This window comes from Platichthys flesus, chromosome 6 (assembly GCF_949316205.1).
Source record: "Platichthys flesus chromosome 6, fPlaFle2.1, whole genome shotgun sequence".
Classification (NCBI taxonomy): Eukaryota; Metazoa; Chordata; class Actinopteri; order Pleuronectiformes; family Pleuronectidae; genus Platichthys; species Platichthys flesus.
Window position 1 is genome coordinate 21,476,743 of NC_084950.1, and position 27,983 is coordinate 21,504,725.

Here is a 27,983-nt window from a genome sequence, read left to right on the forward strand (position 1 = left end):
TTGATATTTTCTGGAAATCTTTTAAAGAGTACTTTTTTTTCCTGTTGCCTAAGGAAGGAATTTGTCATTAACCTGTTATCATGTTTCCAGCACTAATGTTACTTATATTAAATTAACTAAAGTAAAGGATGATTAATCACAGCCAACAACTAGCAAAGCCAGAGATTTGGCTCAGAGCCACATTTGAGTTGCTGGATATTATCAGTTTTCTTTTCTTTTTTTGGGGGGGTTATTGTACAGGAGGGTGACTTTTGACTCTGTGGTGTTCATGGGCAATTTCTCATTTGTAGATACTCTTTACAATTTTGGTTTAATTGCAGTCATACGATAATATAAGGACATTAGGAAGATTGACATTCACAGTTTCAATATGTTATAGTGTCTGACAACCTTAAGTCAGCACTCATGAATATCGTAGAGGGGAAACTCCCTGAGTTATGAAAATAGATCCAGTTACTCCACATGTTGCCATGTAATCTTCATGTCAGATTTATTGGCCATGAGTCTGCTCAAAGACTTTCAACTTGATCTGCTCCATGCCCTTTAGTCTGACCACCTATTGTTTCACTGTTTAGTCAACCTTGTCTTGCCCGGATCTTCAAACAGGCGGAGATTCAGCTGTTCAGCCTCTGCGCCCCCCTGTGTGGTTTGTGCTTTGAAATGAAAATTAATATGAAATTAGATTTCATGCATTGGAGTTGATCATTAAATTAAAATGGAACATTTCTAAAGGATGTTTGACTTTTTTTCAACTGAGTAATGCTTCTTACTTTACCGTCAAATAGGACATCTGATATGTCAGCAGTGTAGTTACAGCTCTGTTTGGATAGTCACAGCACAGTCATACCCCTGCAACATAAACAATCTGCTTAGTGAGTCTACTGAGCTTTGAGTCTAATGGATCTAATTCTTTTATAAACTGCATATATATATTGTTGATTTGAAACTTAATTTTAAAGGCTGCAAGAGAAGCTATATACATTTTTTACTAACATTCACCCCTTTTTTGTGTTATGAAACGGCTTTAATTCATATGACATGAAAATGTATTTCAACAGCCTAACAGTGGTGCAAATGTGAAATCACAAACTTAAGCTTGTTTGCAGCTGTTAAAAAGTTGAGCTGCACTCCTCCTGCAGCTTTTAATCTGCAGAATTACAAACTAAAATCTCCCTCTTAGCACGCTTGGACCCTCAGAGACAATGTTTACAAAGACTGCTGATAAAAGTGTAGAGAAACTTTGAAGCACATGATGGAAAATAACTGTAAAAGTCTTTCCATCCACAGTTTGCATCATGCACTTTTCAAAGTGTTTCTTCCATCTATTTAGAAAATTAACAAATAGATAGATCGATAGAGTCCTAATTTATCATGCCTTGTGTCTGCTCAGGCATGCATATGTAAACTAATAAATGGGTTTCATGTAGTATGAGCTGATGTGCCAGGCTAGGTAAGGAAGTGACAGAACATTGCCTGCAACAAATTTAGCTGCTTTTAACACATAATACAGCACATTAGGTTTGTTTACAACCTACAGCTATCCAAATGATTTCATAATCCTGTTTTACTGAACAAAAGGTTTTCAGGGGTAAGAGGCTTTGTAAAAATGTGTCAATGGTATCATGCACACAAGGCTCCCGAGAAGACAAGTCACAGGGATTTTTATAAAGGACGTAAAACTGCACCCTGTCTCCACAGACTGCAGCTCGTCCCTCTGTCATGCCCTTATCAAGCCTGTAGCATATAAAAATACTGGTTCAGACCAGCGTAACTAAAGTTACACACAAGAAACACTTTGAAAAGTGCATGATGCAAATTGAGGATGGAAAAACTTTTACAATTTTTTTCCATCATATGCTTCAAAGTTTCTATACACTTTTATTGTCATTAGTCAGTATACTAACTGAATGAAAATACTGGTTCAGGCATATGTCAGGAGGGTTGAGTCTTCTTTGCTCTGTAGCCATCTTGCCATGTTGGGACTCCTCTGCACCCAAACCTGACCCTGTTCATCCCACCCTCTGTAACATGTTTTTCCAGCTGTGTTTACATGCCAGTTCTCTGAAAGTTGAAGGTTAGGGTGAATGCCTTCCTCTATACCCGACTTCTGACATTTGTCAAGACTAAGCATCAGTCATGTTTGTCTAAACCTATTACTTGACATATAAATGTCAGTTCAAAGCTGACATACACATCGAAAACTCATTGATGTTGTAGGAAAATATTATTTTCCTTCTTACTTCCACATATTTGTTGATAATTTCAAAACTGCTTTCTGGCTATCATATCAGGCATTTGAGATCATATCATATCAGGCATCTGGGATTCAAAGATATCTGACGCCACACGCACACACACACACACACACACACACACACACACACTAATTTTTCCTTCAGGAAAAATCCTCGCGCAAACCAGTCAGTTATTAAGCAGAGAAGCAAAACATCCATACCACATGCATTATTGATGAGTTTGAAAAGGGAGCCTCTGAGCTAATCTTTCATCTCTTGTGTACAGCATTGGGTACCCCTCGATCTATGAGAGTCCATTCCCCGGCCTTCACTCCACACACATGCTCGGTTATTGATGATGTGCACTCCAAATTGGCCCATTTATTTGCAGAATAATGTGCAATCGGTATGCATGTACTCCAACTAACCTGGTAATGAGGGATATTGAGGGTGAAGGCAATATGCTGTGATTGTCTCAAAGGGTCAGTCACGGTGGAATGTGAAATTGTGTTTTCGGATAATATTTTTGTCGACCTTGACCTTTGACTTACTCAGTTTGAGGCGGTGATAGAGGACTCCCTTCCCCCAGTACACTTAGACCTACAACTGTGGACAGACTGAAGTCTTTGGTTACATGATCTCTGGTCTCAAACAGTGTGATTTGTGGAGCGGATCGCTCTAATGGGGGGCGTAACCATTCAAATCCCCTGTAAGCAAAAATCAGGATTTGAAAAATAAATGTAGCTAACATACAGTCAGTGTAGGGAGGCAAGAATGGAAGCAATGTGCTCTGTCTTTTTTGTACTTGTGAAAACTGAATACTTCTTGTGTTACAGAATTTTGTACTAATTAGAGCTGAGATAATGAGAATGAGCGATACCAAAAACATAAAGAGTTGCATTAGGCAAGGCTGGAGGATGGAGAGACTGAAGGTAAGGGAGTTGATCTGAGTTAAGAAATGATGCAGAGCTGCATAAGCCTCATTTTATGATCTGATTGATTTGTTTTTCAACTTTCAATCCTGACTCGAAAATTGGTTTTCGCAACTAAGGAGAAATTGTGTTGGCTGGTGTCTGTGGTCCCAATGTACTGTCCTCATTGGGCAGAATAAAGACATAATTTTTTACTGCATAGTGAAATAGTGGTTATCAATATCCTTATTAATAATAATTTGTATCAGTCAAAAAAATGTATATATTCATTGATTAAATCATCAAAGCCCAGTCAGTGTACATTTTGTTATTCCTTACCATGTACCTAGTGATCATTTAGGTTGAGATGTAAACATTGGCTATATCTAAGAGCTGAAGTATTTTAAGGCCAGTACTTGCAGAAGTCCATGACCCTTACTTGCAGTGGCACTGATGATATGATCGTCGCCATTAAAAGGGATGTAAGACATCTTCATTCATGGATGACACTGGATACAGCAAACCCTTCAATCAAGGAGCTTACACATTGTCATTAGTTTGCAGCTCATTCATTCTTTCCACAAAGGTAGCTGTCAATGCCACAGATCCTAACCTGCACTTATATGCCAGCACACCCTAGTTAATTGTCACATGTAAATGAATGGCTGGAGGCAGACAATCTTTTAAATGAACATGCATTGTTTTGTGACTATGAACAAAGAAAGAGGACCCAGCTAATAATCAAGCACCAATGAAACCTTGAGAGAAAGATAAACCCAAACTTTTGTTTCTGGAAGTTTGAAAACAGATATGTTTTAATGGAATGCAAGTTATTATGTTGGACATCTAAGATTGTGATTGTTTCCTCCTAAAGTCAAAAGGAAAAATCTTTCTTTTTCGTGGACTGACTGTCTGTCCCTTTTTTTTCTGAAATGATTTGTTACCTCTTGCCAGAAGCCCCACGGAGCCAGATCTGTTTTCATATGCCAAATGGCCAAAAGTAAATTCGATTTTAAAAAGCTTGGCAGGGAGATGGAGAGAAGAAAAGTGGAAACTATTTCAGGAGAGAAAAGTGGAACATAGTTAAAAAATTGACCAGAAATATAATATCTCATTTAAGACCCCATGAAGGTGAAAAATAAACTGAGGTGAGTCCTAGATGAAGCATTTCCTACATTTATGTTGATGACTAATGTAAAAAAATAAAAAGAATAATTGTGATGGCAAGCAATGGAAATTGCTTTAATGACAAATTAAGTATTTTGTAGTGCTGTCAGTTTAACGCGTTATTAACGGCGTTAACGCAAACCCATTTTAACGCGTCAATTTTTTTATCGCGAGATTAACGCAGAGCTACCAACTCTCACGCATTCGCCATGTGACACACGCTTTTGCATGTTGGTGGTTGACTAAGTCACCAACAGAGGTCAGAGATCAGCGCCTCAGCTTCTCAATCAGAGCAGAAGCTGCAGTTGGTTTCTATCGAGCTTCAGTATCTGTGTTCGCCTTCAGTCTGACCTGCTCTCGCTTTTTGTTTTAATATTTCGCAACTAACTTATATATTTTTAAGCTACTAGGCTGCAGCTGTATGTTTTTATTTATTTCAAAATATGGTACTTCTTATTTCATACATGGGGAGGACTCAAATAGCCCTACACAGTTCTGTGTTTAATTTGTTTCAAAGTAGGCCGACACTTGCCTGTGTATTTTGTTTGTTTGTTATTTTGTTGCTGTTTGAGAGGCCTGATTTTGTGTTATATAATATCAAGAGTGATAAAAATAAATATGATATCAGCTCGTGTTCCTGAGATCACGTTTGTATCTTCCATTTCAAGCAGCTCTAGAAAAAATTTTTGTCCATGCCCCTTCAAACACGCATGGACGTCCATTACATGTTCTGGACTAATAAAAGAACTTCTAAGCTTTTCATCCACATCACTATCTCCCCACCCACATGCATGGATGGTCATTAAGGAAACTTGTACTAATTGCGTAATTATGCTTAAATGTGTCAGTGCTAGTCACTTTTTCTATATCTCTGCAACTCACCTAGATATTAAAAACCTTATGAGCCCATCAAATCACACAGACAATCTGGTGTATCCCCCTCATTAAAGACTCAGTTTCACCTTTCAAATAACGTGGGCCTCGTATAACATGATAAACTGCAGCAGGGTGAGCTCATTATGTCATTTCAAAGGGTAAAACTCGCATCAGTCCGGAGCTACTTTGTTATAAATCCTCAAACCCTGTCAGGTTGTAACGTGATACAGCTCTAAAAGCCTCGGTCGCCTGATGCCAGTGTTGGGGTGTCCTGTTGCTGCATGTCTCTCACAAAATCAGCTGTTGATGGAATGCGAAGCTGGTTGGGCTGAAATGTTTCTGGGCAGACTGGCATACATGTGCGGGAATCGGGAACGTAAAGCACTGTGTCTGAAGGTGCAGTAACAGTTTATAATGCTTCACATTTATACAGGATATTAACGGCACAATAATTGCAAACCTGAACAATGTAATGCAAATCCTGTTGCTTAATGACAATTTCCTTCCACAACTTTCCCTCAACTAATGAGCTAATTAAGAAAGTAGCTTTGACTTCAATGTGGAAATGCAAGTTTCTCAGCCTCCATATAATTGGCTAATGGTATTATTTTTTGCACTGTAGTTAATGATAGGACACTGAAAAGTGCAGCATTTGTTTACGTCTTTCCTTGCTAAATTGTCGTACTTTCTGACAGACCTGACGCAAACGCTTGCAATATGTAAGAATATCTGGCAGCAAGTTAGTTTGCAAACTCCTCTTCAGTGAGCCTTATTATCCAAAAAATTTCATTTTCCAATGCTGCCCCATTGGATTTTATGCTCGGAAGTGCTCAAATTCATGATCCTGCTTTCATGGTGCTCAAAAGCGTAGCTACGAGTGACTTTGATCATTATTGGTGCGTAGTGAATATTTCGAATGGCTCTTCAAAAAGCTTATTCGATTAACATCCTATAAATAGAATGGAGAGTAACACAAGGCTGTGAAACGCAGTGAAGATTGTCTTTACTCACTGTTCTAATGACTTCATTTCTATGCATTAGGAGCAGCACTGATGGATTTTGATGTCTTGTCGCACTTTGTGATGACTCATCTTATCTATAGTGCTAATTACAAGGGTTGAAGTGTTCTGCTTGAAGACAGCCACTTGACCTTTTTAATGAATATTCAGAGAGTGACAGAATATCTTCCACATGCAGTCCCACCATTTTTTTCACATGTGTATTTATCTTTAACTATCTATCAGTATTTGAATGCCAAAGGCTCATACAGCTATTTGTCATCGTATCCAAAAGTCATGGTGAGAGCCTGTGAATAAAAGTAATACTTTAGTGGGAAAATAGCGCGATTTTACAGAAATCTGTTTCTTTAACTTGAATTTCAGACCAGCTTGGTTTTTGATGAAATGTGCTGAGTCGTGTCATACAACATGTTCCTATTGTTATTCCTCCATTCTGGAGGTGTTATGTTTTTGTGTTGTCCATCCATTTGTCCGTTTGCTCGATTCTCGTCACAGTCACACCTTATGTCTAACGCATGTTAAGTTGGACTCAAGGTTGAACTATAGATTTTTTATGGTGAAAAGACGATTTAAACTGTGGCAGTGGCAATGTCTAGGTGGTAATTCTTGTTTACTTTGTGAAATAACACACCAGAGACATATTAATGTTCACTGAAACTTCCGTGAATAGCAACAACATCACATGTTCAATCTAGAGGCTAAAAAGGTTAGTGAGTAAATTAGAATAAATTACCATTTATTGTGAAAGTAGTTTTTTCCTTAGACCTTAGTCCCAGAAGGAAATAGAACAACATGGAAGTGGTCCTAAAAATTTGGTGCGTCGGGTATGATGGAGACTACCCTCTGGTGCCTAGACTGTGATGATGAATGCAGCACGAACATTGGGACATCTTATGAGGGTTTCTGATTGGACAGTTTGATGAGAGATGACCATGCATCTAGAGTTGAGGGGTGCAGGGTAAAGGTGGGTCACTCCGTGATCGCGGTGCTGAACTGACAAAAGAGAGACAGAGGAGAACATTCAAAGACAGCTTACAGGTGATTGGCTAAAGGTCAGCCTGTCAGGTTGTGATTGGATGAGAATGAGCTGGTGGAGCCAAAAGATAGCAGGAATGGTGCAGTCTTCCTGACTGAACTTTTCTAATGTATGTTTGTGAAATGATGCATGTCAAATGACATTTTATGACACTGTCAATTGCACTGAAATGATGGAGATTCACTGAATCTGTCAGAGACAGCTTAGGATATGTTTGCTGTTTGCAATGGATGAGTTGGGAGGGGCAGTTTTTCCAATTAATTAACAAGACTGCATGGTGGCCCACAATATTATAATTGATCCCACCACAGATCCATAAATTCTGCCACTTCTGATGTCTCGAACTTGGTTCTTTGCTCCGTTGCTGTTATGTGCACAGAGCGGCTGGCAATTCAGTTCTTTTTATCCCACGAGAATTTATCTTTCACTCTTAGGTCTGTGTACCGTCACTCTGAATCTGTCGTGGCTGAGAGAGACGTTTGTGCGTGTGCACCCCATACCACCGCCATAGATTGAATCAATTCTGTGGAAAACGCTGGGGGTTTATGCCACTGTTAATGCTTCTTTGACCATTTGCAAGGTCACAGCTCTAGATAACAGCATGTCTCTTTAACAAACTGTGAAAAAACATTTCCATAAAGGGATTTAGTTTCTGAAATGTGAACCATTTCCTCAACATTGTTTACAGGCCCGGGAATTGTTGTCATCGTCTTGTTTTTTGTTATTTGCACCATAATACTCCTCTTTTACATCCCTCCAATGTCTTAGCATCTCTATATCTGCCTATTTGTCTTTGCCTTTTTTGTCCCTCTTGTTTCTGCATGTTTTTGTCTTTCTCAGAGGGTCCTTCACAGGTTCTTATCATGTATAGAGAGGCCCTCAGAGACCTGCTGCAATCAGCCCGGAGCAGGAAGCCAACATGAGTACGCTGTGTAAGGACATCATTCTATATCTAACAATCATAACCCTCTTCTCTGTTTCCTGCCATCCCCCAGTCTTTCATTGTTCACCTCTCCCAAGCGTTGTGCACAGGAACCCATTGTCTTTGCCTAAGGTATTCATTTCTCTCTAAAAGGGGCCCTTGTCATGAAATTTGATCCATTTAATTGGCTGTAAATGCAGCACCAAATATTTCTTTGCAATGGTTACAGCGTGCTGGGCTCATATAGATGGATAGATTAGAATTTCAGCGAAATTTGAGAAAAATCTGAGCAGTTTGTCATCAGATAATTACAGTAGTTATAGTTTGAGCATATGTAGGAAATGACTCACACATCGGAGCCTTGTAATAAAGTGAAAACCTAGTATGTTTTAGAGCTGTCACTTTTTATTCAAAATATAAATATTCATTTGAACGAGGGGCCAAACGATTAGGTTCAACCTTTATAAATTATAAATGTCCAGTCTAGAATGGACAACTTGAAGTAGTTCCTGATACAAGAGTAATAGTTTGAACTTACACTGTAGGTTTCAAAAAAGATAAACTCATTATAAAATATACTGTACCTTTCCACACATATTTCCATAAAGTCTCCCTGTATCATGTAATACAAGTATTCATTCCATTCAATTTTTATCCGCTGTACAAATGCCTGCATTTCATTCATAATTTCCTTGTAGTATTCATCCAGCTCATACTGTACTGCCCATCTTCAATTACATGAAAGGTCTCAAATGGTCTCTTCTTGTGATAAGATTATTTTTCGCAGCGGCCACTCCTCTAGACTGTTTTACTTATTTTATGTCATTGATGTGCATATGAGCTGCAACTCTAGGTAATGAGATATAGGAGAGTAAAAACTCAGTGCACACTATGCATAATATTGAATACAAATTATTTTTCTCTAAACTGTCCCTTATTGCACTTTATCTCTTTGAACTTACATTGGAGCTGTTGGAGCTCCCTCATTTCCTCATGGAGCAGCCATATAGGGTTTCCCTGTTAAATAACAGGTTTTTGAACCTTTCCACATGTGCACATACCTAAACTCTGACTGTGTTGTACGGTCCCAGATTGATATTGCACCGTTTAATCCCTCTGACCACTTTATGTTCTCAGCTTGGTTTAGACTATCAAATATCCTTCTCTTCTGAATACTTTATGACCTTATGCCTTCCTACGGCTCAGTGAAATGTGTCGAGGCTGATCTGGAGTCATTGCTCTTTAATCCTGCTTTGTGCTTTAACGTGGGAGGGATTCTGAGATATTTTTCAGTTACTTTTTAATGGGATCAAATAACCATGTGAAATATTCACTTTAAATTACTGTGGTGCCCTTGACAAGTAAAATCCCCTTGCTTGTGTAAAATTAGCAAGTGAATTATATATTGATAACATACATGTAATTTAATATCTATCTGTAGTTGAGGAGAGGGGAAATGAATTCCTTGTATGAGACATGAATAGCTTTAGATTGCGGGGTTGCTGTATTGGTGTTGAATAAACGATTCAAATAAGAAATGTAATGAGATATAACATAATACAGTATTATATACTATCATTTCAACACATATTGTAACAATATATAATATCAAAGAATCCATTATTCCTACAGTCAATGACAGTATTTATTTAAAAGAGCACCTCCAAACGGCAAACAAGGTTAAAACTTGTATATTATTTGTTTACCATAAATCTATTCTTTTTTTTTCTTTCAGGGCCTTATTCAACTCTAAATATTTGCAAATTTCTTTTCTTATCTTAAAATTTGTTTTACCTTAGGTGGACACAACTTCACCTCAGTATGAGCGTAAGTTTGCATTTGTGACATTTCAAATATTCTCTTGGATCAGAACAAACCATGACAGTCTTATGTTTGGGAAACTTCAACATTTACCGACACAGGATGGTTGGCTCACGTATCCAGAGAGTGCTGGTATAGAGATTGACAGGGACAGTAAAAGTTTATGGATTATTTTGATGGCCAATTGCTCACTGACGCTGCGCTTTCGCCACGCTTTAGCGTCGCTTCCGCGTCCGGTGTGAACCCGGCGGCAGCTGCCATTCAAACAAACAAACAACATGGATAATTCTGATGAACCTGAGAACCTTCTGGACGGGAAGATCGTTTTCCAAAAAAACAAAGATTGAACATTCAACTCAACCAAGGTGATAGGTACACTCTGTGGGAAGACGTTATCGTCTCACAGTAGTAATACCAGCCTAAAGTACCACCGCAACGCGAAGCATGTGTCGGTCGGCGAGGGGCGTTCAAGTGCAATGTGCCAAACCAGCTTCACTCGCAGGACACATTGTGCAAAAGAAGCGGTCAGCTTTACTGTCATAGAACATGAATAAGTTAGTTTGCCTGACCAACTGAACGACTAGCTAAGAGGACCTTGAGAGGCATTAGATTGTGTCATGGTGTGGTTAATTGCAACTATCCTATAAAAAGAATGGATAAGAAGCTCAAATCATTTCTGTTTGATTTAGAAATAAAAGAAAAAAGTTTTAATCAACCATACAGCTGCTAAGAAGCCTGAATTCTGTTTAGGATGAAGATTATATTAATGTTCCATATGGAATAGCAAAGACAACTGCTAACGAACTGCTGAGTTGCAGCACCATTGTTTTATTTATTTATGAATATAAAAAGAAAACATGTTAAATGTATTTATCCGTCTTTTGTCATAACATTTTTGTTTTCACAAAAATATACTGAGAAAATTGGTAATGTGATTAATCATGATTAATCCATAGAAACCTGTGATTCATTTTATTAAAAATTGTAATCATTTCACAGCCCTACATATCACCAACCTTTTTGTCTGAGTACAAGACCCCAGGCTCTCAAGTAGAGAGGGTCCAAGCTGAGGAAATCAATGCCAGTGTTCAATAATATGTTCAATATAAGATACACTTTATCGATCACTTGTGTCAGCAGCAGATGGTCCAAATGATGCAGACAGGAGAACAAGAAAAAGTAGTACAAGAAAAGTAGAATAGAACAAAGAGAAAAGAAGGTAATAAATTTGAAAAAAAAAAAAAAAACATCTGTCTAAAAGCATCCACATTGTCACACATAAAGTTTTCCTAGACTAAATCCTCCGGGCTGTTTTTAACTGTTGTATGCTGTACCTCCATGGTATATGTATCTGTCCATTAGGATAATCTGATCTAAGCTTTATTTAGTGAGACCAGCAATAAGTTTCATATTAGTAAACTCATTTCCAGAGGATGATGTTTTCATTTTTCCTAGGGATTTTATTTTACTCAATATCTTAGTCATGTCTAAGTCATTTTGCATTACCTCTCTAAACTTGTATTTCTATTTTCCATTGTTCATTTAATGTGACATGATCAAATAATTCGTTTTGGTCAGAGATGTCAACTACTACAAAGGATTTGGTCGTTGGAAATCTGTGTAATAAAAAAACTCCAGCAGAAATTGGTTCACCTTAGAATAATTTAGACAGCTGCCCGATTCCATCAATACCAAGCACAGATCCTCCAGTGTAGCATATTGAGGGGGAAAACAATTCAGTGCTTTGCCATTATCTCTTTCATTCACCCGGTTCCCCAAGCTCAACCTCACTGTCGCAGAAGCCTTTTCATATGCTTTGATCCTGTTAATAATCATTTGCTATGCAGCTGAGAAAGAAGGGCAGATTGAGAAAGCAGCAGAATGCAATGTGCTGATAGTGGCATTGAGAAAGAAGGGGAGAGCTTGGGAACCTTGAACATTTTGTGGTGTGGGAGTTTCAAAAACCCTTCCCAGATATTTTCACACAATATGAAAAAAACATAAAATGGCCTCGCTCAAGGCTTTTATGCTGCCGGACAGTATTGCTGTCCTGATGAAATAAACTTGAATTGGAGACCATTTTTTTTATTTTTCTGCCAAATAATTTGAAAAGAAAGGATGTTACTGATATTGAAATTCATCTTTCCCTGTCATACTCCATACCTCTGGTGAAAACATTTTCTTGCTGGACTGGATGCTTATCTTGAGTGGTTCTGGATGAGCTGAGAAAAAAAAAAAAACGGGAGTCATATGCAAACTGGCCAGCTCTGCTGGCAAGGTCGAAAAAAGAAAGCACTTGCTGGGGGCAAAACCGATCCAAGAAGCTCAACTGTTTTTCATCCTTTTCTCTCCGCCGGGGTTTGAGATAGATTACTATGACTTTCTCCCATTTCTCCATAGATACTGGAGCTCATACGGGGCCTCTCATCCCTACTGGAGTCGTGATCAGAAAGCAAAAAATTCTCCATGTTTCCAATGAGGGACAGAACACTAAAGACTTTTTAAGCTGTTTTGCTCTATTTAAGACAGCCAACACCTTTCCTGAAATGTCCATTAAAAAAGGCTGTTATGCTGTATAATATGCTTATGGACATTTGCAACAGAAATTCACACCACACTGATTTGTGGATATTTATGAAATTTTACTAGTCTGTGGAATATAAGTGAATATAAGTGAATCCACAGATCAAAGGTATGAAATCCACAAAGTTGATGTCATTTTGAAAGAAGAATCGGTGAAGGCTCACATCCTTCTCTCACATTGTTGCTGCAGAAAAAACATGCCAAAGGGAGCTATCAAAGTGACAAAGCAGTGATTTCATGAGTTCTCCCACCGGCAGGTAGGGCATCTGATGGTGAAGGACAGAGGGATTTATGATCCTGGTATGCTGCCTCTCACTCCAGATTGAGAAAATAAAAATGGGAGTGAGGGATTGTGTCACTCTCTGAAAAACAGGGAGATGGATGGCAGTGACAAAGCGGAAGATGTGCTAACATATGTGTGAGGGCTGTGATTAAAAACAGCTGTTGTTGAGGAGTCAGTGGTGTTTGTGTGTCTGAATGCACGCATGACAGGGATATTTATGCAGGAGTAGCGCCTACCATACAGACATGTAGCTCACATTGACAGATCAAGCGTGGTAAACCTTAATGGCAGGTTGGCCGTACATAATAGTGTCTAACCACAGGCATTTTTCTTGGAAGTCATCTGAGATTAAGTGTGGTTGCAGACAGTATGTAACAGTTGACTCATTGCATTTGAAAGTCCCTGAAGATCCAGAATTTACCGGCAAACCTGCCCCTTGAATAAATATGGATAGCAATTATTTAGATTTTTCAAGCACATTGTCACATAAGCTGCTTTCAGACCTTTCCTGCTAGCCCTTCGTGCAATGTCCAGGAAATTCACAGTGAGCCAGTGGACATGTTTTGAACATGTGTTGGACACAAAATCAGAAAAGTACATGTATCTCGGCATGAAAAAGAGTTGCGATAAGCATAGTGGAGGTTGACAAAGAAGTCAACTTGGAAAAATAATGAGACCCGAGAGCGTATGATGTTTTGCATAAATGTTACCATTGTATACTCCTATAGGCATTCTCCTTCGTGACAGGCAACCTACGGAAAATGTCCAGACCCAATTTGTTGTTTTAGGTTTATAAAAAAATCGGTACAATTCATGGTAAATTGCGGATTTTCAGTAAAACCCATTAAACACTTCTTGTGATGAACCATTGTTGTAAGATCATTTTGAGTCCTTCCTGAAAGAAAGGTACATCTATTTCATATGGCATGGTTCACAATGAGCACTGGTCCCTTACAAGAAGCCTCATACAACATGTGTAAGTCATCCATCTGAAGTGTCTTAGGGCCCATGTGTTTATGTATATGGAATACATAATTAATCCACTGTGTCCCAAGGTCACATGGAGTGATAAGAGTGGTAACATTTTCATGGAGCTTTTCTAAATCTGATCCCTGAGATGGATGAGCACCAGTGACCACAAAAGCTACAAAGGCCCTTTACTTTATCCCATCTCTCGTACTTCACTTTTATCCTACCGAGTACTTATCCCTGACTTTACTTCTCTTCTTCATTTCCCCTGTTCTTAACACCATCCCTTCAGATATATCCTAAGCAACTAAGGGTCTAAGAAATAGCAGGGTAACATTTTCCTTGATTTCCTCCTTTTAATCTATATACATTTTTAGATGTATTGCTCATGTTCAGAGCTTATTCATGACATAATGAAGTAAATGCCATAAAGTTCATATTTCATTGATATCTTAAAGCTAATACACATTGTAACCATTCTTAAAGCCTAATGCTGCACTACTGCAATTTAATGAACTATTAGCCCTTGCCTCTCTTTATAACCATGCCCTTGTGGGCCATTGGAGTAATTCCACCCCGGTGCCCTGTTTTTATTCTCAATCTGGGCCCTGGCCCCTTAGTGTCAAAGACATATGGTGCAGATGTTAGCCCAGACGATGGGGTCACATAGACCTCACCAAATCATCTGCCAACTGCACTGACATCTGCATGCATAGTAACTTTGTGGTCAATAGGAAATGGCCTCTTTAAGGTAATTGAGTACCGCTGTGCTAAAATACTAAACACTGGAAAACCTTGTAGCCACCAACTTTGTCTGTCCTCATCCTTAGATGCGAAATATAGAAGCTTGGTACACAGATTTGCTTTGATTGTAAAAGTCACCCATAGCACCCACCTCATTAAAGTCCAACATGAGAAAGTCATTTTTGAGGGAGCACTGGAAACTAGGCCTATTAGATGTGGCAATTGTGGGCAGGCTCATGAGATGCATTGAACACAATGCGTTTTTTTGATTGGGTAGTTAGCAGGGAATACTACAGTATAAACTACTGTCTGAGTTTACGTAGATGAAACCCAAGCAGCTAAGAAGTGTTTGGGACCTGTAATTAGCATTAATCTGATGCGATAGGATTCGTTTTTTAAAGCCTCCCCCCAAAAAACCTTATCAATTGAAAGTACTGCATCTTTTGTGGGAAAAAAACTTAGTAATTACACAGATGTTATACTGGTAATATTTCCATTACAGTATGATCGAGACTGTTCCTGTAAAGCACAAGTAGATTGTGGCACATTAATGCAAATGTCGCTGTAACTCTTGTCTGTATTTAACGTTACGTTGCATCATTAACATTAGGACCTGTGTCTATTCTCTTTTTTTTGACCACTTGCAGGTGCTTATGTAGTTCTTACTTGAACTGTGACACCATGGCAGGTTTTTCTTTTTACGGCAGACATTTTGACATGATTAACAGCAAAAAATACAGGTGTTATTCATAAAATTAACAATGGCTCTGTTGATTTAACTATGATCTGGAGTCAGCACACGAAAGATCACCACCCTGAAACTGAAGTAGCTGTCAAAATTTCTGCAGTGATAAATGGCTATTGGGTGCTTAATCTTGACGTGACACTCAGACACCAGGACTTGGAAACAAGCAAAGACTTTGCCAACACTAATACAGTACAATTATCCCTCCCTACTAAGACTAGTTGCTGGATTTGCCTGCATGCATCTTTCTTCTTCTCCTCTTGAGCTGATTGTTTACTGTTTTCAAACAGATGACAACCTCTAACAGCATGTGCTTGATGCTTACATAGCAGGACTTCCAGTTAGTGAAGGCCAAAGTGGTGCGTCACTGCACAAGGTGTCTACATGGAAGGGGGTGGTGCCCTGATTTGCGTCAGGTACAGCTTTTGCCCGTTTCAGACATAGTTGAGGACGAAGTTCACATAGTCTGTGAACTTTGTTGAATTCCCTAACCGGAAGTTGCGTTGGATAAAAGCGTCAGCTCAATGACTTTTAATGACATGTAATAAAAAAGGTCTGTTATCTACTATCTTAGTTGCATTGTAGATCAATGTAGAACATTTTTGTAGCATGAAAAGGTGACATACAGTTTGAATCACTATTCAGATTACTTTACCATAACAATATTAACAATGTCTTATTTAGCACATAGTTGTAGCGCACCCTCTTAGCTCTAAGTTTGAGCCAATGAAATATAAATTATAAATCATGCATGTTTTTTATTGAGTTATATTTTCTTTCCTGTTAAAACATTTCATCAGGGTGTAAATTGCAGGCCCAAAGAGAGAAAAAAAGCATTGAAAATGCTGCACATCTGATTTCACTGCTTCGCCCCTCATATGCTTAATTTTACTTATTTACGAAGGGGAGATAACCCACTCCGTCTAGACCCAGCCACTATACAAGGCATTAGGGTACTGAAACATCTACTAAATTTTTAGCTGCGCTAAGATCCATATCTGTGGAGGTTGACAGCTGCTCTGGTCCGACTCTGTCTGCAAGATTTAAGGTAAAGAGGCATCATGAAACTGATAGGTCTTAGTGGGAATTCAGCCCTACCGAGAGGATTCAGCTCAGCCTCATTCTCTCACTCTGTCGCCTTCTTGGAACAACATGAACTCCTTAATGGGCCTTGGTGCCTTAATGGGCCTTAATGCTGGGAGTTGTTAGAGTGCTTCACATACGGGGGACTGAACATGAATTGATAAAGCTACGCTGTCAGTCATCTGTCAGTCATCTTGTCAGTCTTCTTAATTCCCTTAGTTTCTTATATGCTCTCTTTAAATGTGACAAGATTTGTTGATTAGATTCTCACCATTCTTTACTTGTCTGAGCTACTTCCCTCATCACTCTCCTCTGTCTCTGTTATGTTTGGGCTCCCTCATCATCAGATGCACTGTCATACTTGTTCCCTCCCTCCCTCCCTCCCTCCTTGCAAAGTGCTTGAGCTTCTCCTCCCTCCCTCCCTGTCTGTCTCTCATTCATGCACCGGCTGCATCTTGACTACGTTTGTCATGTGGCTCTTTCCGCCGTTCATCTGCCTGGCCGCGTCTTGGATACACGCCACTGTTTTGTAAGTAGTTAGTCACCTTGTTTTTTTACACTCTGTAACTCCTTCCTCTTCCTGCGCTTTCATAACTACCAACTGTTGCTGTCTGCACTGCATGACGGAAGCTTATTGCTAGCATATTGCCAGGCTCAGAGACACAGATGGACAGGGTGATATTACAGGACTTCAGAGATCTGCAAAGAGAAGATTGTGAATAGGGATTGATTAGTGAAGTCAGGGAGAAGCTGAGGAGAGGGAATCACTGGCCATGCTATCTATCATTATTATCTCCTCCTGTCTGGAGTGCCTCAATGTTCAGAGAAGGGACTTCTTCTGACAAGACACCCTTTAATTATACAGGATGTTTGTGTTCGGACAGACTGGCTGATGTTAATGACCGCTCATGGAGCAAAAGCAGCTTTTCTAGTTAAGTGTTTTTAGATGACAATGGAAGTATGTCAGGGCGTGAAAATGCTTTTGTCTGTATGCTAAACCTTTTCGACAGAAACATAGGTGTTTATGTTCTGTGGTCTTGTCTTAGTTTTTTATACTACATTGTATCAGTCAAGTGCTCACCTTTCTCTTGTTTGAATATTGAATTTGTGTTTCAGTAGCTTTCTCAGCTTATAACCAATTAAAATATAAGCTAGATCTGCTTACAGGGAGAGTTGTTTGCACCCTGACTCCTCTCACTGCACTTACAGCACAATACTTCATAGTGTGCATAGGAAATCCAAACCATAATAAAAGGATCTTTAAAAAGATTTCATCCTACTGTAAAAAAGTGCCTAAGCACTAAATAGACTGTAAGAAGAGAGAGAGAGAGAAATGCACATGAAAACAATACTTTTCCAGTAAAATCTGTAAAAATGTCATGGATGATTTCAAAACACTAGATGGTTTTATAGAGAGCGAGACCAATACTTGAACCTGTGCCAAGACGGCCTCATATAGCTTCCATGCCCCTTTACCTTGGTGCACATTTTTCTCTCTCGTCCTTTCCAGTTTTGAATTGTTTCACATCAAACTTTCCTCCAGCCAATTGTCTCAACTAAGGTGTAATTTGGCAGGGTTCCATCGCTCTTTATTCCCATTTGACCTACAGGGAGTGCTGAGGCTAGGCTGTGACAAAGTGAATCGACTGGGCAACAAAGAACCTGGAAGCCTCCTTAGACAACCGTGGAGACAAATTTAAAAACGGTTGTTGCCAATGAAAAGCAGTTTACAATTGTTTTGTAAGGATAATTTCTTCATTTCCAAAAATGTACGGTCTGTTTCATTATTTGCATTTATTTCATTCTGGTAATATATCTTAATGTAATAAACATTTTTGCATTTTAATCTGGCATTTTTGTCCATAGTGTTTTGAAAAATGAACACTTACTGGTCTTGCTCTGTAGTTCTGTGATAGTTATCTGAAAAACTTTCTGAATCACAGATGGAACACTTGCTGCAAATGTTACATTTTTTACACTAGTTTTACTGTAATTAACTTTTAATTTGTGCCAAGAAGCATGTTTTGATGGCATTGCTTTTTATTACAGCTGGAGGCTCTTTTTTCCAATAATGTCAAGTGGAGGGCATCTTGTTCCTTCTGTAAATAACTATAACAGATTGGTAAAACCTTTGGTAAAGATCCAACGGTCTTGTTGTGATGAAAGACTAGAGCCAAAACAAAGTTTAAGTATGGACTCCGTGCCAATTCTTGGTCTGAGCCCAATGCCCATGATGAATTATGATGTAGTCTTTTTTTACATACCACTGCTTCAGGGCATAGGTTTACAGATTAGTACTAGCCTCCTTTGAGTTCTTGGAGAAGATTTTGTTCCACATATTTTTGAAGCACGCTTTTCATAAGAATCCGGTTTTCTGGTTTTCTGCCAGATGAGAACTGCATGCATTTCGCGCTACTATGCACACCTAAAGCTGAAACTACCGAGGTTAGTTCTGGCTGTCTGACTAGGACGTTAAAAAATTTGTGGGCTTTTTATTTTATTGACTGTCAGCAACACAGTGGGATTTCAGCCGGTGCAGCTTGTGACCAGTCTGAATAAGACAGCCAGGTCAAATTAAATGCATGTGTGTGTGAGAGACAGAAAGTTTGAGAGCAGGTCAAGTGCTGCAAACAGCTGTACAGTGCAGCAAGCAACATAACACAACTCCAAGTAGGAGATCTGTGTTGTTATGGGAATGAAATTTTCGATCATTATGAAACAGTGGCAGGACAAAGTAGGCAATGATGGACCGCCACAGTCTAGTTTATTAAGGGGAAACGTTGAATGGACTGTTGGTTGACTAAACACAGTCCCAGTTTTGAGGTATTTTTGGACAGAAGACCTGCAGTCACCATGTCCTGCATATTTGTAACCACTTAGAGCTGCACCGGTGCTGCCTGAATAAGTTGACAAATAAGTCTAAAATAGTTTTACATCTTTCTATAAGACAGAACATTTATTATTATCTTCAGAAGGACAGCTCCAGCAGTTGAATAGGCTCTAAAGGCAAAAATGAATTTACTTTAATGAATTTGTATTCATAAAATATTGATGTATTAGCTATAATTTTCTCACATAGGACTTTTCTAAGAGGTTCGGAGTTTTCAGATTTTTCCACTCAACTCATCTCTCTGCAATGTCAGTAAATCAAATGAGAAGTCACAGTGATACTTGTCACTGTGGAGCCCAATGCAATAACCTTCTGCAGCACATGGGCTGTCACCGAAAATATAGAGAGCACTTGGTTGGAGTTGGTCGTTATGGAGACAAGGGAAAGATGGAGCTAGGGAATAACGACAAAAGTGACATAGAGCATCTAGCGTATCAGTCACTCTGATTTCTGGGTTAGGCTGTTTTTGCATATTCATGAAGCAGCACATAGGACTGATACATGCTTTTCGTGCAAGTTCCATCTGATAGTGGCAATGTCTTTGTCTGTATGTCTTGACCCTGCCACTAAGCTCTAAATGTTATGTGATGATTTGTCTGTGGTCGTCCACTGAGCCCTGTTGTTGAGTAAAAGCGTCCTGCATGTCCTCGTACTCAACCACAGACTTATACTATATCCAACACCATATTTAAGAAAAACACAGGTCTTACATTTTAAGACAGGCTTGCCTTCACAATACCTTAAATTAAGAGTGATGGATGATGGTGAAAACTAGAGATAAATAGCAGTTTAGTGATGTTTATTTTTTTTTTCAAAGTGACAAGGCTGTAACGCATACAGTAATGCTGAATGCCATTGAGCAACATTATGATGTGTGGATACCTTAAAGTGTGAACTTTAGAAAAAAATGCAAGCAAGACAAAAATTCAAACTGTTATTAGTGTTTCAAAGCAGCAACTCAAACTCCGAGTCCCATGGAGTTGTGAGTCCCATGGAAGGGAGTTTTACAGGTAGCAGATGGACCAACAGCTGTTGTTCACTAGGTATGACGTAAGGATTGCAGTCAACATAGATCACCAAGGCAGGGACATGCGTGCAATGGCACCTGTAAACACCCGACTGGGAATTGGAAGTCAGCAGAAATGTGCAAAGAAAAGTGTTAGGCTGATTCTGGAGGAGACTCTAATGAGAAATACAACTAAAGGTTTGAGTTTGAGTGCAAGAGTCAAGAAAGAATTTTCTTTTCATTAACTACCCTGCTGTCATTTCTCCATTGAGCCCTTAACTAGTGAGTAATCCAGCTGACCTGCTTAAGTCAACTTGAGCTGTTTTTATTGGACAACTTCCAGGTCTGTTGCTCTGAGAGAGTGTGGGAGTAAAGCTAAGAACCAACAGAGCATCGGATGTGTAATTCGGTCTTTAACCTTCTTCACCTTTAGAAACGCTCTCCTTGAACTTTTGCTCTTATGAAAATGAGCCTTAACTCTCTGGAGCAGTACTCTTGACCCTTAATCTTTCCTTCATGGTACGCATGGCACAGAATGGTATTCTACATACCAAAGGGCCCTGCACTGTATAAAAGAACAATGAACATGAAATTAAGAGAATGTAGGCGCAATGGGCTCTGGACTCACATATTTTTGCACATCAACACTGTCACCAGTAATTTTCCAGACATTTTAATAGGGGGCTGGCAGGATTGTGTCACATACAGCCTCTCCGGATGATTTCAGAAGATAATCCTATTCACACATACTGTGGATAAACTGCACGCACATAAGATAACTAAAACGCAGTGTGTTGGTACCATCTCAGTTACAAATATACTCAATCAGACCAAGTTGTAAAGGGGAGGCTTATATGCAAAGGTAGAAACTGCATTTAGTCACTAATGTATGGGTTTTATCACCACAGGACCTCCAAGGATTTATACTCCACATTCCAATTTTGACAGATCATTTTTTCCATTCTAAAGTGATTCAATTGGCTCATAAAAAATTCAAGGCTCCTGAAATGACTGTGGCTAATTGCATAACCCAATCAGATGCTTCTTCTGGGGAAAACTTAATGCTGACCATTTCTTTGGATTGAATCTGAAAAGGGAGAACAGTTTTGCGTTAAGAATTTTTCTTGTATGCATAGCAACACTTAGACGTCTTGAAACACATCACCTCAAACAGATCCTGCAGCAAAAGGAGGATTACTTTTGAATGGGCTGAGCAATTTCAATTTCAATCTGCACCTTCCTTCACAGTTGACACTAAACCCACCAACAGGATTAGGAGAAATATTACCCTCCAGTTTATTTCAACATACAGGATGCCAGGACAAGATGGATTTTTGCTTATTCCTCAACTGTGCACCGTGCATGTATTGTCAAATGTAAAACCTGATACATTGACCAGTGATGAACATACAGAAACAAAACTGTCATGACTGACTGTTAAACCTCAAAGCACCCAGAATCACTACAAGATAAAATAGCATTTATGGTCATCATTGTGTCGGAGTTTTGGTTTTCTGATATAAAACTGGCTTTTCTACTCAGAGGAAGACAATTAAGTTCCCAGTGTGCTAAAGGTCCCTTTGAGTTAAAATGCACAACAGCACCGTTTTACTCTGAAACCCATTATTTCCAATGGCTTGGAGTAAGGACAGTTTTTCATTGCAGCGAGCAAAGCGCACACATTGGTTATCTTTCTGACTCTGTCTCTGTTTCTGCTTCCTGGTCTCTGTAGGTTCCAGCAGTAGATGATCTCTGCTCCTCCAGCTTTGACTCCATGGCTGCCACAGCTGCTGCTTGATTCATTGCTGTGAGTATACTCCTTTTCTGTAGACTTGTATTTATGTGTGTGCATATTGGTTTCTCAATCTGTGTTTCTCCCATGTCCTCATAGGCTTTTAATGGTTCTTTAGATAGCACATGCAGCACACACACTTGAAATAATGGTTTATAAAATCTTCATTTCATTCTCAGCAGTAGATGTCTCCCTGTGGCTTTATTTGCTGTATTGTTTTGTAGTGAGATACATTTTTGTGACTCTAAAGGTTGATGCCAAGTGAGACTGGTAACTCCCCATGGACCAGAGTCATGTTCAGTTATTTAACATGTTCCTAATATTGGAGAGACATGGTACCGGCTGCTTAGGGCATATGGTATTGGCCAATTCAGTTATTGGGTCGGCCTTCACATGACAAATTCTAATCTTGGTCCTGTTGTGTTCTCACAAATTCCTGATGAAAATGGATCTTTGGCAACTACACATTTCTCAAAGGTAATGCTAGCTATACACGTCATTTTTTGTTTGTCGGTCTGTTATTTAGTTAGGCAACGGTAAAGCTACTGGACGTATCGCCCTAAAACCTGGTGGAATAGGTCAGAAATCAAATTTCGTTGGAGATTCCAGATTTTTTTAGCCCCCTTTCTTCAACATCCCGAGTTGGGCCGTTTAAGATTTCTATTCTTAGGGAATATTTCATGGATCTGAATTTCAGATCAAAATAAAAAAAATCTGATTGAGTTAATTTAAATGTGTTTTCAATATGGGACTGTTGGGCCTTGTTCAGGGCATGAACTCCTACTTAGTGCCATTTTGACTGCTGGTTGGTGCTGGGCAGGTACATTTTTTTTTTTTGCAGAAAATAGCCACCTGTCTGTGCAAAGCTGGAGAAAGCAGCGAGAGGAAATAGACAAAATAATGTTGTCTTGCCATTAAATTGCAATAATAACATAATAAAACACACTAGAATGCTCTGCACAGTTGAGTGAACTGCAAAGTTCTCTGATAATTCACAGTATATAAATCCTTTAATGCTTAGTTTTAATGCTTATTGTGGTCAGGATTTTATCAATGACATTGTGCTTCCCTTATTATCTTGCTAATGATCTCTGTTTCCAAATGCCTCAGTGCCAGCTTGGTGAAAAAGCAGTAATTTGTGTGGTAGAGTCTATACGGGTTTGGGTCCTGCTCTGTTTACATGTGCTCCGTTTACACCACATATGTTACTGTGCTTGTATGATAATAATAGATTTATGTGCCGCACTTGACATTTTACAAAGAAACACTAGAGAACCTTCGTCTCTTTGGTTTAGCTTTTCTTTGGTGCTTTGTTTTGAGAGCTTAAAGGCACATAAGTACACACGCAAACACTTGGAATGAACTGTATGGGGGAATTAACTTCTGCTGCAATATACTGTAAATCAGAGGACTTTATTTTGAATAAGCATAGCCTGGAGAGTCCAAGTGCTACAAGGGAAAGAATGTCCCTTGCGCAGTTAAAGGATATTCGGTTGATACAATTTTGCAGAAAAATCATGGGATTTCAAAATTGCAAACTCTTATAAATATCTCAGGGACTGGTTGAATTTATGATAATTTCCCAAGCTCCTCTGAGGTACTGAAGATTTCAAATGTGTTTGATATTGATGCTGAAACTACATATTTTCATCCCCTATGATGCCAAGGGGAAAATATATATATATATATATGTTAATTAGCAGCAAACACTAGAGGAACAGACACACTCATGCACCCAGTCAAATGGTTTGCGGCCAGTCAGAGGAAGAAAAGAGGATCATGTCCTTGCTCAGGTAAAGGCATGCAGGGGGGGCTTTTCCTTCTGTGAGCCTATACAAAGCATTCAAAAAGGTTGTGACCCATAGATAGCTGCTCCTATTCGTCCCCTTTGCACTTCACCTGAAAGCAATAAAGTGGCGTAGGTTGACACGCTCCTGCTGCATCTGCCTTCTCAGGGATCCCTTGGTATCTGCTGCTGCTGTTTTGTTTTTGCTCCTGTCAGGGTAAAGCATGGAGGTGTTGTGTTTACTGTAATTGGAGCTCTTGATGCCAGCAGTTGTTTTTCTTGGCCCACACCTCTAGTGTTGTGTCAGTTGTGTCACGCTCAAAAAGATCTAGTTAAAGGTTTAGTTCATGAAAATTAACTAGTTCACGTTCATAGTTCATTTTCTAAAATGTTTAACTAAGTTCAAAGATCCAGTGTGGCCTGTAGTGGAAACTGTATTTGCACTGTTTGTTGCCACTGTTCTTACCTGCTCATTCATGTTAACACTCACAAAAAAATTTACCCGTTCATGCACAACACAGACACCTCACTTTCATCGGAACCACTACGAGATAGATAAACCTTCATACTACAAGAATGAAATCTTTATGTGTCTATCCAAAACAGAAATACAGTAAACAGCGATTCACTGATTGTGATTGGTTGTTGTTGTTGTTATTGCTGATGTTGTGCTATTGAGCTGCCTGGACGAGGCAAAGCCTAAAACATGATCAAACATGATGGGTCAAATTAGAAACAGAAAACATAAGACTTCCATCTCCAAAATCTTTTCCCATGCCTATAGATTCTGCACATTCATGCAGAATCTGTTCATAGGGTTCATTATTTTTTGACTAAGACACAAGTAATGTGAACTTATTGAAGTTTCTTTAAGTAGTACAATGATTTTATTTTCTCTTTTACCCTGTTCCTACTTCTTCCATCAAAGTCGGTCACGTTTTGAAATATATCGTGATTTCACACAACACCATACAGCTGTGAAGGTTCTCCTAACCAAGCTGGATGGGATTAGCATAGCAATGCTCCAGAGAGCACAGTAAGCAGGCAGAGCCGTGGTTAAATCATTAGTGAAATAAGCCTGTCCAGCCATTACCATCAGTCTTCAGTCCAACTCCACCATGAAGAAAAGAGGGATGGGGTGTTTCTACACCCACAGAAACCACCGTTTCTTTTTATTGGTGGTAATTGGGAACTCTTATCAACCCCCCCCCCCCCCCTTCTCATCTGTCTCCGAGTTGAACGCTGTAGCAGAAGCAGGCGATTGTTCTTGGAAGAAAGTAGGACAAGCTTTTTTTTTCCAGCAGCTTTGGTTTTGTCTTGGGGCTCTTTCTGTCTATTGCAGCTTCCTATATATTCTGCCTATACACTTTCTTTCTCATGCTTACACTTCAGAAGGACTAATTAAGGCAGGAGTATGCTAGAGTTGAATTTAAAGTACCAGGAGTACTACTTTATTCATCTTTTCCTTACCTTACGTAGTAGTCTTCTAAAATACTTAGTATAGTATATTATATACTTGTTCTTTTGATGTTGACCTAAGTATGACAGCACCAATATTTTGTAGCGTAGAGAAATAAGAAAACTGTTTGTGAGAGCAAAATTCTGTTGATGACACGCTTGTTATTTATAGCCCCACATCTGGATTGTGTGTGTAGAAGTTTTTGGTATGTTTTGTATATATTGCACATTAAATACTGTTTTTCCAAAACCAGAAAATAATTACAGGACTGAAATTGTATGTGACAAAAGAAAAGAAAAATTCTTATTTAGACTTAGGCTATTTATTAAAGATGGTCAAAGAAATGTGGTTCATGTTTGACCAGGGCAAGCAAACCACCATTGAGTTTCCCACTGAGCAGACTACAGATCTGTTTCATCGCCCTCTGCCTGACAGTTTTCCTTGGGGTTAAAGTTAAAGGTTATTTTTTTTTCCCCCTTGCCACCACCGTGATTTCTAAAGTAGTGTTATGAAAGGGGAATGTACCACATCATAGTCTGCATATGACTTTGGACACTTGAGAAGCTTTTCCTCTTCATAAATGGCTCCCCAGAAGCTAAAAAAGGACGGAACTGACAATGATCATGTTGCACATTTGTACCTGCTGCAGTGACAAAGAGTTTGGGAACAATAAGGAGTCACCCAGTTAGATTTTTCCTTGAACACTTTCCTTGAAGTTATGCAGCTCCCATTAATAGTATCCCATACTTGCATATGCTCCTTCACAAACAAATACATGTTGTACTAATTGTGCATGCTGACTTTGCTTTGACTTCTGAACATTTTGTCAAGCCCATAGACATATATTTCCAGGGCATCAAACATCTTGGCCGATTTTGTTTGCGTTGAACTCGCCAAGGAATGGACTTAGCCTGTATTATTTTGATTTCTTCTTCTCTTTAAATTCTTTCTGACTAGATGAGGAAGAAAGTGCATTGATGCACTCAGATGGTTAAAACAACAACAACCCAGTTGGTATTTAAACAGAAATGATGTAGGTGTTTATTTGCATATAGAGCAGTGGCCACTCAGGAGGCTTGTGGAGATGCATTTTAATGCTAGTTGTGATAGGGCATACTTAAAGCTCAGATCAAGTCACCCGAGACACATTTTAATGCCAGGAATGAACAAGGCCATATATCCTGTGTTGTCTTTGTGTGTAGTTTGCACTCCCACACATCCCACACATCTGGCTGTGCCTGCTCTGCCCCTCTGCTGGTGTTTGTCTGGAGGCCAGCGGGTTGGTCTCCCCAGAGACCCGCACTGGCTCTTTCCCAGACCAGACTCCAACAACTCTCCCAGAGCTTGCACAATACCAAACACTGCAGTGGAATGCTGTTGCTTTCCCTCTTTCCTTTTTTTTTAGCTCTGCTCTCACTCTGTCATTGAGTTTCTGGTACTGATATTCTCTCCCTGACTCAAGTGAATGAATGTGCTTTTTTTTCCCTCAAATAGTCCCAACTGGCAGGTCAGGAGCTGGAATATTGAATTAGTTATAATAATAGCTGATGAGAATTGGCAGATATGAGCCTAACCTTGAGTATGTATATCAGTTTTTGTCATAAGAGTTAGATAACAACTTCTTAGGAATAATTGTAATTTATTTAATTTATATATCAGCCGATATTGGGTAATCCAAATAATTATTTTCTGTCTTATAGCGGTATCAGCCCCAAAGAATTCACACAAGTCAGGCTCTATAGTCGACCACTACAGACCTGACCCTACCGCCACCTTTCTGCCACATTCCTGATTTGTCTTTTTTTCCCTGCACTCAGTCTTCAGGCTGCTGACATAACATCTAATAATTTAATCAAATGGCTCTTCTGACAGCCTTCACCCCGATGGAGACTTTAAAGACTTTAATTGTTTTTATGTTAATTTCTTGGTAAAGAATAGTTGAGGAGAATGGGACGTTCCTCAAAACACATGTTCTTACATGTATATGTGTGCCTTAATCACAAAACCTTAACTTTTATGGTGCAAGTGGAAACCCCATATAGAGCATTTTTGTTTTTGCTGCTCTAGCAGTTGCTGCTATCGAAATAATCTGACTTTCTCAGCCGTGTGTTTTAACATCCTAAGGATAAGATTTCCACAGCTTTTTCCGAACTTGTGAAATTGTTAAACAACTGACATTTGGGACTGCGGAGGGATAATGTCCTCACTACTATAGTGAGGACATTGTTTTGACAATATGTGGTTTTGAATTGCCGGTTCCAAGTCCAATCTGTCAGTGAACAAGCTGTTGGAGATTTATACTGATGTTGTTTGTTGTTCACATTATTCATCACGGTCTGTAAGCACTACTACTAATAGCGCTTGTTTTCAGTTCGTTTACCGTTTGAGGACTAAAAGCTTGAAGGATCTACAGAGGACAAGAAATGGTGTCACAAAGGAGAAATATGTTTTACCTTTCAAGAGCATCCTAGCTTAATGCATAAATTATGGCATTTTGTAGTTATGTGTTCATAACGTATGCTCCTCTGTACAAATTGTTTGTCATTTTGCCATGTTTTAAGGCTTTTGTGACTGTCCAATTAACTTGATTTACCTACAGGTCCTATGACCCCTGTGAGCACACAAAACAGCTTCAGCACTTTGGCATAATGACACAA

General features: G+C 39.1%; 1 protein-coding gene across 1 annotated transcript in view; it reads left to right on the forward strand.

Moving 5' to 3' along the window:
• The window catches only part of peak1 (pseudopodium-enriched atypical kinase 1), an 87,099-nt gene that overhangs the window by 21,911 nt on the left and 37,205 nt on the right, over positions 1–27,983 (forward strand). Inside the window, exon 3 of the mRNA XM_062390143.1 lies at positions 22,022–22,096. The gene's annotated coding sequence lies outside the window, so the exon portion shown is untranslated. The remainder of the gene's footprint in view (positions 1–22,021; positions 22,097–27,983) is intronic.